This window comes from Dendrobium catenatum, unplaced genomic scaffold (assembly GCF_001605985.2).
Source record: "Dendrobium catenatum unplaced genomic scaffold, ASM160598v2 fragScaff_scaffold_231, whole genome shotgun sequence".
In the NCBI taxonomy this organism is placed as follows: domain Eukaryota; kingdom Viridiplantae; phylum Streptophyta; class Magnoliopsida; order Asparagales; family Orchidaceae; genus Dendrobium; species Dendrobium catenatum.
In genome coordinates, this window is record NW_021318693.1 from 11358311 (window position 1) to 11371185 (window position 12875).

Consider the following 12875-nt stretch of genomic DNA (forward strand, 5'->3'; position numbering starts at 1 on the left):
CTTGTCAAATAAAGCTTTTTTGACTAAAACATCAAAATACCTTCTTCCGATATCCTCCAAAATCATTATTTGAGATGGCTGAATGAAACCCAATGCAATCCACATTCAGACTAAAAGATCTTTATCAAACTCATTATCTTGTGGGAACATACAGCAAAATGCAAAACAATTTTGTAGATGATTTGGCAGAACTATATAGCTCAGTCTCAAGATGGAATTGATAGAATTCTGATTCAATAAATTGCTTTCTAGAACTGTCCTCCACTGCCTTTCATCCAAGTTGTCCTTCAGAACACCACCAATGACTTTAGCTGCCAATGCAGATCCAAAAGCTTTTTAACTCTCTCTCCAGCGATGGTTCTTAATTTTTTATGATCATTAGGGGGGTTCTCTACACCAGCAAATGCATGATAGTTGAGGAGCTGCAAACACTCATCTTCCTCTAGGCCCTCTAATTTAACTATTTCCTCCATTTTAATTGCATTAGCAAACATGAGTGCAACTGAATCCGTTCAGTTCGAGTTGTTACGGAAGCCAGCGCTGATGATCTTCTCCATAATTGGATCAAGAAACATTTCCTCCATGGCAACGAGGATCGATGTAGAGCAGAACAAATAAACAGTAAGAAAAAAAGGAGATTGGAAGAGATGCAGATTAGATAGTCTACTGGCTCACGACTATATCCTAGTTAAGATAAGGGAAATCATTACATCCTTTATCTCAACCATTTCTTTGAAATACGACGGCTTATCGGAGACATCAATAGCACCATGGAATTCCAGCTGGAAATGGTCAAATGTGGCGTCGCATAAACGATAAAACTTAACATCAAGTCAAGCAAATGCACGCTTAGGTTTCATTTGGACAGTTTTTTTACTGCTTTTGCTTGCAAGCTTCCCTATCTTCCAAAGAATTGCTGATATTAAAGTCCAAAGGAAATCACATGCAGAAAGACACAGCTGTCTGCACTTAATATTCTTGGCTTTTTTTTTTTTTTTTTTTTTTTTTTTTTTTTTTTTTTTTTTTGGGGGGGGGGGGGGGGGGGGGTCAAAAGAAATACATGTAATGATAATATATATGAAAGAACAGAGGCTCCTGCACAAGATAGGTGCAGCTCAAAAGAGCCAAAACAAAAAAGAAACCTCCAAAAATACAAAACTGTGAGCCCCAATCTAAAAGAGGGAGCCAAAAATCAAAAATTGCTACTCAAAACAATTCCAAAATAGCACAAGCAGAAAAGGAGGATGAGAACCCCGCCAAGACTCAGGAAAAACATCCATTTTATGTCTTCAGAAAAGCCATCAAAACCCCTGGTCAGCAATAGGGATTGTTATAATTTCATTGATGATAGTGTGGGGAAAAGCCGTGGGGAGACACCAACTACCATTAACAGTGACTTGTCTAACTTCCCAAGAAGAGAAGTAGAGAAGGCAATTATCATTGTTCAATGATTGCTTCATTTCGACAAATCAATAAGAAAAGAATTAAATTTTGATACAACTATTTAGATTTCAAAGAAGAATATATTTATGTATAAAGGAACCAAAGAAATGATCACTATCTGAAATTTGACGACATATATAACGAAATATTAAAGAAGAATATATTTATATATAAAGGGACCACCAAGTCATACATAAACAAAATTGAGTGCATCAATCAAGTGATACAAACTTGTTAATGCTGAGATTGCATCCTTCATATTTCATATCAAACAAATAAGATAAGAAGAAAGAAGTTTGCTTTTGTATTTTGAAATTTTCCTTAAAGCAATTGGACCTAATATGAGCGCTTAATATAGATATCAGGAATGTGAGCAATCCTCTGCCGATCCGAGCCTCCAACCTCTCCATAGCACTCAAATAACTCTGGATGACATTCCCTAATTATTAGATCATTCAAAGAGGGAGGAAGGTTTGATAATTCCCTGAGCATAGGAACGTTGTGAATAGATAGTATCTGAACTGAAGATATGCTTTCCGAGGAGGAAGGGAGAGACCGTAAGGATTTGAGAAAGAAAAATTGCAGCTCAGAAAGAGAAGATCTAACTTTTAGAAACCACAGCTCCTCATTTGAAAATGAAACCAGATTATCATTTGACCAAATACTCAGCTTTTTTTAAGGAGGCGATACTTCTCAAGGGCTCCATTAGCAACACCAATGGATCACTTATGCTAAGATCGCTGAGCATGCATGAGATGGCAATTATTAGTGGCCCCACTTCTCGATATCTTCCGAGAGAGATCAGATTGGGGCAATTTGTAATAGATAATTTCTGAAGTGAAGAAAAGATTTCCAAGGAGGAAGGTAGAGACTCTAAAGATTTGAGCTGCCCAAATTCCAGCTCACAAAGAGAAGACCTAACTTTCAGAACAAAGCATAGGAAGCCTCCTTGGCGTTCTTTACATTTTCAAGGCGATTGGTTCCTAATTTGTAAAGATCATTCAAATACTTCAACTCATCAATTCTATAGCCCATCTTATTTCTAAGATCAAATCAATACAATTCTAGAAGGGCGTTTAGCTTCCCAATCCCATATATTGATAAAATATAATTCTCAGACAAGTCAAGGTAACACAAATTAGAAAGGTTATTAATGTCACTTAGAAAAAAAATCATCAACTTTAAGCCGTGTTGGCATCCAATTATCATAGATTATGTATTACAAGTAATAGAGATTACTTAGAGATCTTGGTAGCCTAGTGACTTCAACTCTTTCAATCTTCAGATATCGATGATGTTTCAAATATTTAATCTCCTCAGGTATCATTTCCAATTCATCAGTAAATATGTATAATAACAAGCATCTCGATGCTTTAAATATTTCAATGTGCACTGCAAAGATCCTGATTGAAATTTCCATAGAACAAGAAAAGAAAATGCAAATGTTTAAACTTCTCAATCTTTTTTAAGATGTCTGGATTTTTAGTTAGAACAAATGTCGAATAATCTCAAAAATTTTGAGAGATGATGCTTCATCAAAAAGCTTTTTTTGACTAAAACATCAAAATACCTTCTTCCGATATCCTCCAAAATCATTCTTTGAGATGGCTGAATGAAACCCAATGCAATCCACATTAAGACTAAATGATCTTTATCAAACTCATGATCTTGTGGGAACATACAGCAAAATGTAAAACAATTTTGTAGATGATTTGGCAGAACTATATAGCTCAGTCTTAAGATGGAATAGATAGAATTTTGATTCAATAAATTGCTTTCTAGAACTGTCCTCCAATGCCTTTCATCCAAGTTGTCCTTCAGAACACCACCAATGGCTTTAGCTGCCAATGGAGATCCTAAAAGCTTTTTAACTCTCTCTCCAGCAATGGTTCTTAATTATTTACACCAGCAAATGCATGAGAGTTGAGGAGCTGCAAACACTCATCTTCCTCTAGGCCCTCTAATTTAACTATTTCCTCCTTTTTAATTGCATTAGCAAACATGAGTGCAACTGAATCCGTTCGAGTTGTTACGAAGTGCCCCAAGTGTCTCAAAACAAGGCCTCTCCTTCTTAAGACATTCCAACATATCTGCAATGACTTTTTTCACATCAAAGTTCTTGGAAACCCAAACCCACATTTTACTATTAAATTCCTTTGTCATTTAATCTTCATAAACATGTTGCAAGAGAGTTGTCTTCCCCATACCACCATGGCCCACTATAGATAGAAGAGAAATGTTTTTGTACAAATGAGTTCCCCGATGCTCATCTGATGGATTCCTCAGCCACTCCATAACAAGCTCCTTATCCTTGCCCTGCCAAAAGATATCATTTTCAGGCAAGGATCCCATTTCCCGTGCTCCGTGCAGCACAAGCTGCTGCTTGTGAAGCTCCTTCTTTGCGTGTTTTACAAGATGAAGGAAAGTATCAACACCAGTTGTTGAAACTTGATAATGCACAGCCTCCTCCAGTCGCTTCATGGTGGGATCAATTTTGAGAGCACGTTTGCCAATTTTGACAAAGTCTTTTCCTCATGGATTTCATGATGCACCCTTTCTCAGCTTCTTGTTTTTGGTCACCTGTTTTTAAAGTTCCATGTCTTCATGGATTTCATCAACCACGTCATATGCATCATCAATGGCATCGCGTAGCTTCCATAGCCATTTGTTAAGATGCAGATTTTGGTCTGTGATCTGCTCTTTGGCTGTAAGCAAAGTGGACAACAGCTTGGATATTGGGGAGATTCTCTTGCAGCTTTACCAGGTCCTCCTTCATGCCTGTATGTCATCTGACTTGATCTTTCAGGTAACGGAAGCCAGCGCTGATGATCTCCATAATTGGATCAAGAAACATTTCCGCCATGGCAACGACTATCGATGTAGAGCAGAACAACTTAACAGTAAGAAAAAAAAAGGAGATTGAAAAAGATGCAGATTAGATAGTCTACTGGCTCACGACTATATCCTGGCTAAGATAAGGGAAATCCTTACATCCTTCATCTCCACCGTTTCTGACGGCTTATCGGAGACGTCAATAGCGCCAAGGAACTCCAGCTGGAAATGGTCAAATGTGGCGTCGCATAAACAATAAAACTTAACGTCAAGTCAAGCAAACACATGCTTAGGTTTCGTTTGGACAGTTTTTTTACTGCTTTGGCTGGAAAGCTTCCCTGTCTTCTAATGAATTGCTGACATTAAAGTCCAAAGGACATCACATGCAGAAAGACATAGCTGTCTGCCAATTAAAATTCTTGCCTTTTTTTCTTTTTTTTTGGGAAACTTTTGGGCTTAGCCCATATATTAACTCAAAAGAAATACAAGCAATGAGAATATAAATGAAAAAACAGAGGCTCCTGCACAAGATAGGAGCAGCTCCAAGGAGCCAAAACAAAAAGAGACCTCCAAAAATACAAAACTGTGAGCCACAATCTAAAAGAGGGAGCCAAAAATCAAAAGCTACTACTCAAAAAAATTCCAAAACAGCACGAGCAGAAAAACGTCCATTTTATGTCTTCAGATAAGCCATCAAAACCCCTGGTTGCCCGAAGACCATCCAAGGAGTTTATATAAATGGACCACATCATTGTCCATGGCAACAAAAACGTAAGATAACCACATGATAGCCCAAAAGAAGCAATTACAGCATCAGCCACAGAAAAAATTCTGTACCCATCTGAAAGTATTAAAGCATTTCCAGTAGCTTGTAAGAGTTCTTCAACTTGCAAATTCTTTCAAAAACAGCCCTCTTAATTTTGATTGTAGCAATTGATATGTTGTTAATCGAGCCCCCATGGCGTCTATCATTCTTTTCCTTCCAAATAAAGTAGATAGTGCAACAGGATATAAGAAAAAATAGGTTTTTAACATCTTGACCAACATTCTCTATATCATTTATCCATTCCAAAAGATAAGTAATGGTAGGTCTAAGAAGAAGTCTTCTATTATTAAGAATGAGGACAGACAGGATAGCAAAAGAATAATGACATTCAAAGAACATATGAGAAACACTTTCGCTGTGTGAATGACACAAATAACAAGCCAAATCAGCCGGGATGTTGCACCTGTTCAAAGCATCCACAATTTTAAGGCCTCCCACCAGCGCAAGCCAAGCATATACTGAATATCTCAGAACATGTTTTTATGCCAAATCAGATTTGCCCATGAATAAGAGGGAAAATCCTTATAAAATTCTTTCATGAAGAGGCCAAATGATCCATCTCCCGAATTCCCCAAAACTAAGCAGTTAGCAGTGGTATTAAGAATAAGAAGACCTCTAATAACAGATGCAACAGAGGCAGGCAAATTATGGGGCAAACACCAAGAGTCCCCAATGATAAAATCCTTAAATTGAGCATTAAACCCAAAAAATTGAATCAGCAAAGAGCCATCCTGAATGACAGCAATGTTTTTGCTTTTCAACAAAGCTCCAAAAGCACGTCACAGGCACAAAAATTGCTTTCTCTGCCACTTAGTAATGTAGATCCACATGCTACACTCCTAAATTAATGAGGGAAAAAATTTACAAAAAGCAGTACCACAGCAAATTCCTTTTATAGATGTCATGCTCAAATTCACATGTGAAGAAGTGAATTTTATAATGAAAAATTAATTTATACACAGCTCACCTTGGCCTGTTGGTTGAGAGCTTAGGTTTCTAACTACGAGGTCTTGGATTCAATTCTTTCTGTATGCATTGTGTGTGTGAGTTTGCCTTAAATGGCCTAAATGTCCCAAAAAATTTTAATTTATATTTTAAAAATTGATGCATCGACATTGATTATATATACATAATTGCATTCTAACAAATTAATCTTAGAGATTGATTTATGCAGAATGGGTGTTGTAAGAGCGGACTTACATCTGAAAATATATGGGATGCCATGAAAATGGATTTACACCTAGGAGATGTGACTTACATAATTTTGGAATGTTGAGATTGTTGATTAGAAAAAGATTTTGTGACCTAAACTTAATATCACACTAGTTAAAATTGGATTCAAAGACCCACATAGAATTGATTAATATTAATTAATATAGATGTGAATAGAGTTACCTAAATTATTAGAAGACGGGGAAGCATGACAGAAAAAGCAGAAAAATATTCAATAAAGTTTTTTTTATTTTTATTTTCATATACTTGCTTGATGTTACTTTGAAGGCTTGAGCTTGTGCAGCTTGTGTTTGTCAAATAAAAAGCAACTTATTGTAATGAAATTCTAAACTCAGTGGAACAAAACTCATCCAAAAGATTAATTAAGATTAGTAAATGGCTTGAAATGGATATTGTTCGGAATATGTAAAAGCTATATCTCTACCATTCTTCTTATTGGATTAGAATATGTTATGAATAAAATCACTGATGAAGCGCAATGACTAATTATCATGATCCATAATGTTCTTAGCAATAGATAATTCTTTGCTTTGTTGACCTCATTTTCGAAATCAAATTTATAATCTTCGTCTTCGTCTTCTCATTTGAGGAGTCAAGAGCAAGTTAAATGTAGCCTTGTCAACTCAATTCGAGGATAAGTGAAATTTCATTTGCGACTAGAATTGAATTAGTTCATATCTAATTAAATTGAATTTCATTAAAATGATTTCAGGTGATCTAATTCAATCACATAAAACTAATTTTGACTAAATCAAATTTATCTCAAATATGTTAAGTAAATTTGGCCATTTCCAATTTTCTTCATAAGGCAGATGATGTGCTCTATGAGTTTGAGTACATGAAGCATGAAGAAAAGCTGAACCAAAACATGGACGAAACAGAGGTGTGTTCTCTATCATCTGCTACCTATTTGATGCTTTGAGTGCTCAGAAAAAAATAATTGAGTAAAGGTTCAAAAAGAAACAGGCAAAAGGCTGTCTCACAAAATTACATCAGGATAAAATGAGAGGCAAGAGCCAAAATTAAAAGTAAAAAACCAGGACTCTGGATCAATGAGAGAATTCAACCGCTAAAATCAGATAAAATTGGCACCTTTGGTTGCTCGAAGACCGTCCAAAGGAAAAATCAGGACGGGCATACACCATCGTCCCTGGAATCAAAACACCCATCCATAAAATCGAAACAGAGAGCAGCATCAGCGAATCGAAGGCAACAAAACCAATAGACAAAATCCCATTCAAAACATAAACCTGTGGCTTTTCGTTGATTAAGAAAGCACTAAGCTTCATGGTTTCTAGATGGAGAAATGGCAAATTTCTCATGGATATGGAGATTATTTGACTGCGTCAAGGTTGGCTATTCCCTCTAGTTACCTCATTATTTTCTCTGATTATGTTATGCTGTGCCGCTTGTGTTTTCGTTGCATTTGTCTGGAGTGTCCTGCTTGACACCGGTCAGGTAGGGGGCTCCATGAATCCACGTCAACAATCCGGTGACGGTCGCCGGACACCGCTCCAAGAACTTCTTGGAGGCAAGATCCACCACCTAAGAATCACTCTTAGGATACAGGAAACACATGAGACTAAACTCACATCATATTCATATCTCTAAATCTATCCTTATTACAAGACATTGGCCTATATTTATAGACTTCAGGTAGTCACATAATAGGCTACACAAGAAATAGGGCTACACCAATCACTAACAAGAAAATACAATTTATTTAAATGGACGCTCCTGTGTCATTCTACCGGGGTAGGAGGGAACTTTGAGCTCGTAGAAAGAGAACCGGTTGGCCACCATAAGGAGGTGGGTTTGGTTGGCTAAACCGGTCTGGATAAATCCAACCAGTGTCAACACCACTGCATAAACTATACTGGACTCTAGAACAAGTCTCTTCACTGCTACTCAATTGTTGATTCCTATAACTTGCCTGTAAGGATGTTACCTTGCAAAACTCACATTGCCATGGACCAACGGGGTTTTTAGGACTACGATAGCAATCCAAGCGAACAACAATCTTGCAGCATATCTAATCTTTTAAGTCGCCTTCATGCTTATCTCCACCTTCATAAAATAGTTTACTTGGAACATTCCTCTTATCAGTGATGGCAAGCATATTTATTGCCTTAACAGGAGGAATATGCATGCATAACTCCGGCGGAGCATCCATCTTGCTCTGGTCATCGTCATACATGGGTTGATCAAGATCAAGAACTCCACCGAACATGTCGTCAGCATACACATCGTACACGGGTTCATCGTAGAGAGGCAAATACGACGAGTTCGGCAATGGATCTTCCAATTCTTCAAAGCGGAGCTCGATCGAAGGTGTGGTGGAAAACTTACGAGGTGGTCTGTCAAATATGTCTTCGTAGATAGAAGAGATATGATCATCTCGTGGATAAATGCCAACAAAGTCCCGGGCAAGGGGGCGCACATCTTTCCTTTGTTCAAGCCTCGATAATCGTTGTTTGAGTCGTGCCATTTCTTGTAGAAGATCTTCGATCTCTACATCTTGAAGTGGTTGATTGACGCAGGAGCGTCCATAAAAAAAAAATGTATTTTCTTGTTAGTGATTGGTGTAGCTCTATTTCCTGTTTAGCCTATTATGTGACTACCTGAAGTCTATAAATATAGGCTAATGTCTTGTAATAAGGATAGATTTTTGAGATGAATAAGAATTGAGTAATTTTACTTTTATTTTCGGTTTCTGTATCCTGAAGGATTTCAGGTGGTGATCCCTTTCCTCCAAGTTCTTGGAGCAATGTCTGGCGACTGTCACCGGATTGTCGACGTGGATTCATCGAGCCCCTTACCTGGCCGGTGTCATTTGGTATCAGAGCCGGCAAGTTGCTGGCTTTCTTGTCCGTTGCTGTATCGCTCCATCGCCGGCGTCATTTGGCATTGTTCTTCTGTATCCTGAATTCCCTCAGGTGACGGTACCCTGTGCTGGTCTTGGGTCCGATCTCTGATTCCTTTCAGGTGGTGGTGTTCTCGTGTGGTTCTTGATTCCAAGATTTCGACGAATCAAGCAGTTGATCGCTCCAGTGAGACGAACAATTGTAATTCACAATTGTATCATATTCCCTGTGTTGATTTTCGTTCTCGTGACCGTGACGTCTCCTCCGAGTCCGGCAGAGATGCTGGCATTGCCTACTATGCAAATGAGTTACTGATTCGGAAGAATGAATCTGTTTCTTAACGAGTTCTCCATTTTTCTTGGTGGTGAAGCCAGGCGAAGTTAGTAGAAGCCGTGGTTGTGTTCGTCGGAGGTCGTTTGTCACCCTTCGAGGAGTCACATTTGGTGTCATATGGTACCGGAGGCAGGAGAAGCTTGAGGCTGTTGATCCACGGGAAGTGTGCGCGAGAAGCTAGTTCAGGCGCTTGAAGCCGGAGGCGCAGTGTTCGCGATGAAGATTGCTCATGTGAGGGTCGGACGGCTTTTGCTGTTTGACGTGGACGGCTTGCGGGGAATGGAGGAGATCTTGGCCGGAGGCCACGCGGCTTGGTGTCGTGATCGGAGGAGTTCTTGGCCGGGTTCGCTGGTTGAGCGAGGGGACCTAGTGCTGAGCTGGAAGGCGTGCAGGAGCAACTGGGAGTTAGACAAAGAATGCTCATATACAAGTTGCATCAGATTAATGTTTTGTCTTGTCCTTGATCTGACATTCTTGGATTTCTCCAAAATATTGTGAGGAGAGGAAGGAACGGAGGTGTCGTGGGATCCGGGATTCTGCAGCATCACTACCGAAGCTTCTTCTTGATCTTTTAATTTCTTTAAGTTGCCTATTTCTATATTTTTGGCGACAATAGGAAGATTTTAAGTAAGTTTGGCGCCAGAAGATGTCACCTCAACGAAATCATGAAAGACCACTACAAGAAGCAGACATCAAAGATCTCCTACAAGAAATTGCCCGACTCAAACTAAGATTGTCAAGGATTGAACGAAGATCCTTACAAACCGACGACGACGAGGAGGGCATTTTAGATGATCAAATCTCATCCACCCCTCCCTCGATCGAGTTCAGCTTCGAAGAAATTGAAGATCCATTGCTGAAATCGCCGTCTTTGCCTTTCTTTGATGAACCCGTATATGACGTGTATGAGGATGACATGTTTGATGGAGTTCTTTATCTGGATCAACCCATAGATGATAAAGATGAGAAGATTCAAGAGGATATTGCTGAAAATAATAATAGTAGAGTCGATCGAAGTATCGAATGCAGTGGAAATGTTCATACCATAATTTCTGCATTTGAAAGTGTTCATAATGGATGGGTTGTTATTGAACTCAATGAAGGAGACCATGTTCTTCCTATCTTCTCAGGAAAATGCAAGGAAAATGTGCTTTGTATTGGTCTGGCAGTTGTTGGTCTTGGGGCGACAAGAGGTGCAAGAATTGGAATACAAAGCAAGGGTATTTCATTTGATTATGCTACCTTTAAGAAATTGAAGATTGGTAGGAAACATGACACCGGGTGGAAATATCCAGACCGATTTATCCAACCAAACCCATCTTCTTATGGTGGCCAACTGGATCTCTTTCTACGAGATCAAAGTTCCCTCCTACCCCGGTAGAATGACGCAGGAGCGTCCATATAATAAAATTTTATTTTCTTGTTAGTGATTGGTGTAGCTCTATTTCTTGTGTAGCCTATTATGTGACCAGCAGAAGTCTATAAATATAGGCTAATGTCTTGTAATAAGGATAGATTTTTGAGATAAATAAGAATTGAGTAATTTTACTCTTATTTTGGGTTTTTGTATCCTGAAGGATTTCAGGTGGTGACCCCTTTCCTCCAAGAAGTTCTTGGAGCAGTGCTCGGCTACCGTCACCGGATTGTTGACGTGGATTCGTCGAGCCCCCTACTTGGCCGGTGTCATTGATGCCGAGTCTGATGAGGCCACATCTTGCTTTGTTTATCTGCTAATTTTTAGACCAAGAATCAAATTAAATGGTTATTAGTGCCTAGAAGATAACGAAATCAATTTTCTTGGTTGATGTCCAGGAAATATATGGCTGGTTACATAGGTAAAATTTGAATATGCCCCAAGAAAATGCTCCGCCGAACACCGCTCCAAGAACTTCTTGGAGGCAAGATCCATCACCTAAGAATCACTCTTAGGATACAGGAAACACATGAGACTAAACTCACATCATATTCATATCTCAAAATCTAACATTATTACAAGACATTGGCCTATATTTATAGACTTCAGGTAGTCACATAATATGCTACACAAGAAATAGGGCTACACCAATCACTAACAAGAAAATACAATTTATTTAAATGGACGCTCCTGCGTCACTGCTGCCTTGCACAATGATGATTGCGAACCGTCGAACCCTAGACTTCTCCTTTTTGGACGGCTGGACTTGTGTCTAGCAAATGGAAAATTATTAGGTCCGGTCACCGAACATAGAGATAGGTCCGGATACCAATAAAATATTAACATGTGGAATGTACACGTATATGCGAAATTTTAAGTCAAACACATAAAAAAAATGCAGGTAAAGCGAAGGTAAAATATAGTCAAAGTACAATTAAAGCACAGTAAAAGCACACCTAAAGCGCAGTCAACGTGACAAGTTTTAATTGGATGTCCGGACCTATTTTTAGGTACGGTGATCGGACCTAATAATTTCCCCTAGCAACCAGGGGTGTCAATTTTTGACCCGATCCGAAATTTGACCCAGACCCGACCCGGAAAAATCCAGGTTTGGGTCAACCCGTTTGCGAAACGGGTCGAGTCCGAATTCAGATTTTTGACCCGCTTGAAAAATGGGTTGGGTTCGGGTTGACCGGACAACCCGCGAGTCAATCCGAATTGACCCGTTTCGCAAAACCCGCTACTCAGGTCGCGTTCCGTCAGCTCGTCAGGTCGCGTCGTCGCGCGCGTCCAACCCGCGAGACCGCACAGCTGCGGAGCAGCGGATCCTGCGTCCAGCCGGACCAGTCCGCACTCGGCACCTCAGCGGTGGTGGAACGCACCTTTGTTTCCTCCGTGTTTTTGGTGAGCTGTTCTTTATGCTTTGTGTACTCAAACTCATCGAGCAGATCATCTGCCTCATCAATAGCATCTCGCAGCTGTCATATCCATTTGTTGAAAGTCGGGTTCTGATCGCTGATTTGTGCTTGGTTAGCGGCAAACACGACAGCTTGGATCTTCGGGTGGTTCTCTCGCAGGCTTTCCAGTTCCTTCTTCATGCCCGTCTGCCATCCGACTTGCTCTTCTAGGTAATCAGAGCAAGCGTTTATGATGGATTCCCTCGGACCTTCCCGCGACGATGATCTCCCGCAAAGACCTGAAACCAAAAGAGAGCACAAGAAAACACAAGAACAGGGAAAGTTCTCCCCAAACAGAAATCTGTATATTTCTTTTGATAAGTGTAAAAGCTACCTTTCTTCTTACATTTGGGTAGTATATGTATACCTATGTCCACGTGTTATTTACTTTCTATTAATATTCTAGCAAACAAAAAGTGTGCAGATACTACTAACGGAAAAAGGTAATATAGTAGTGGAGGTAAAAGCCATAA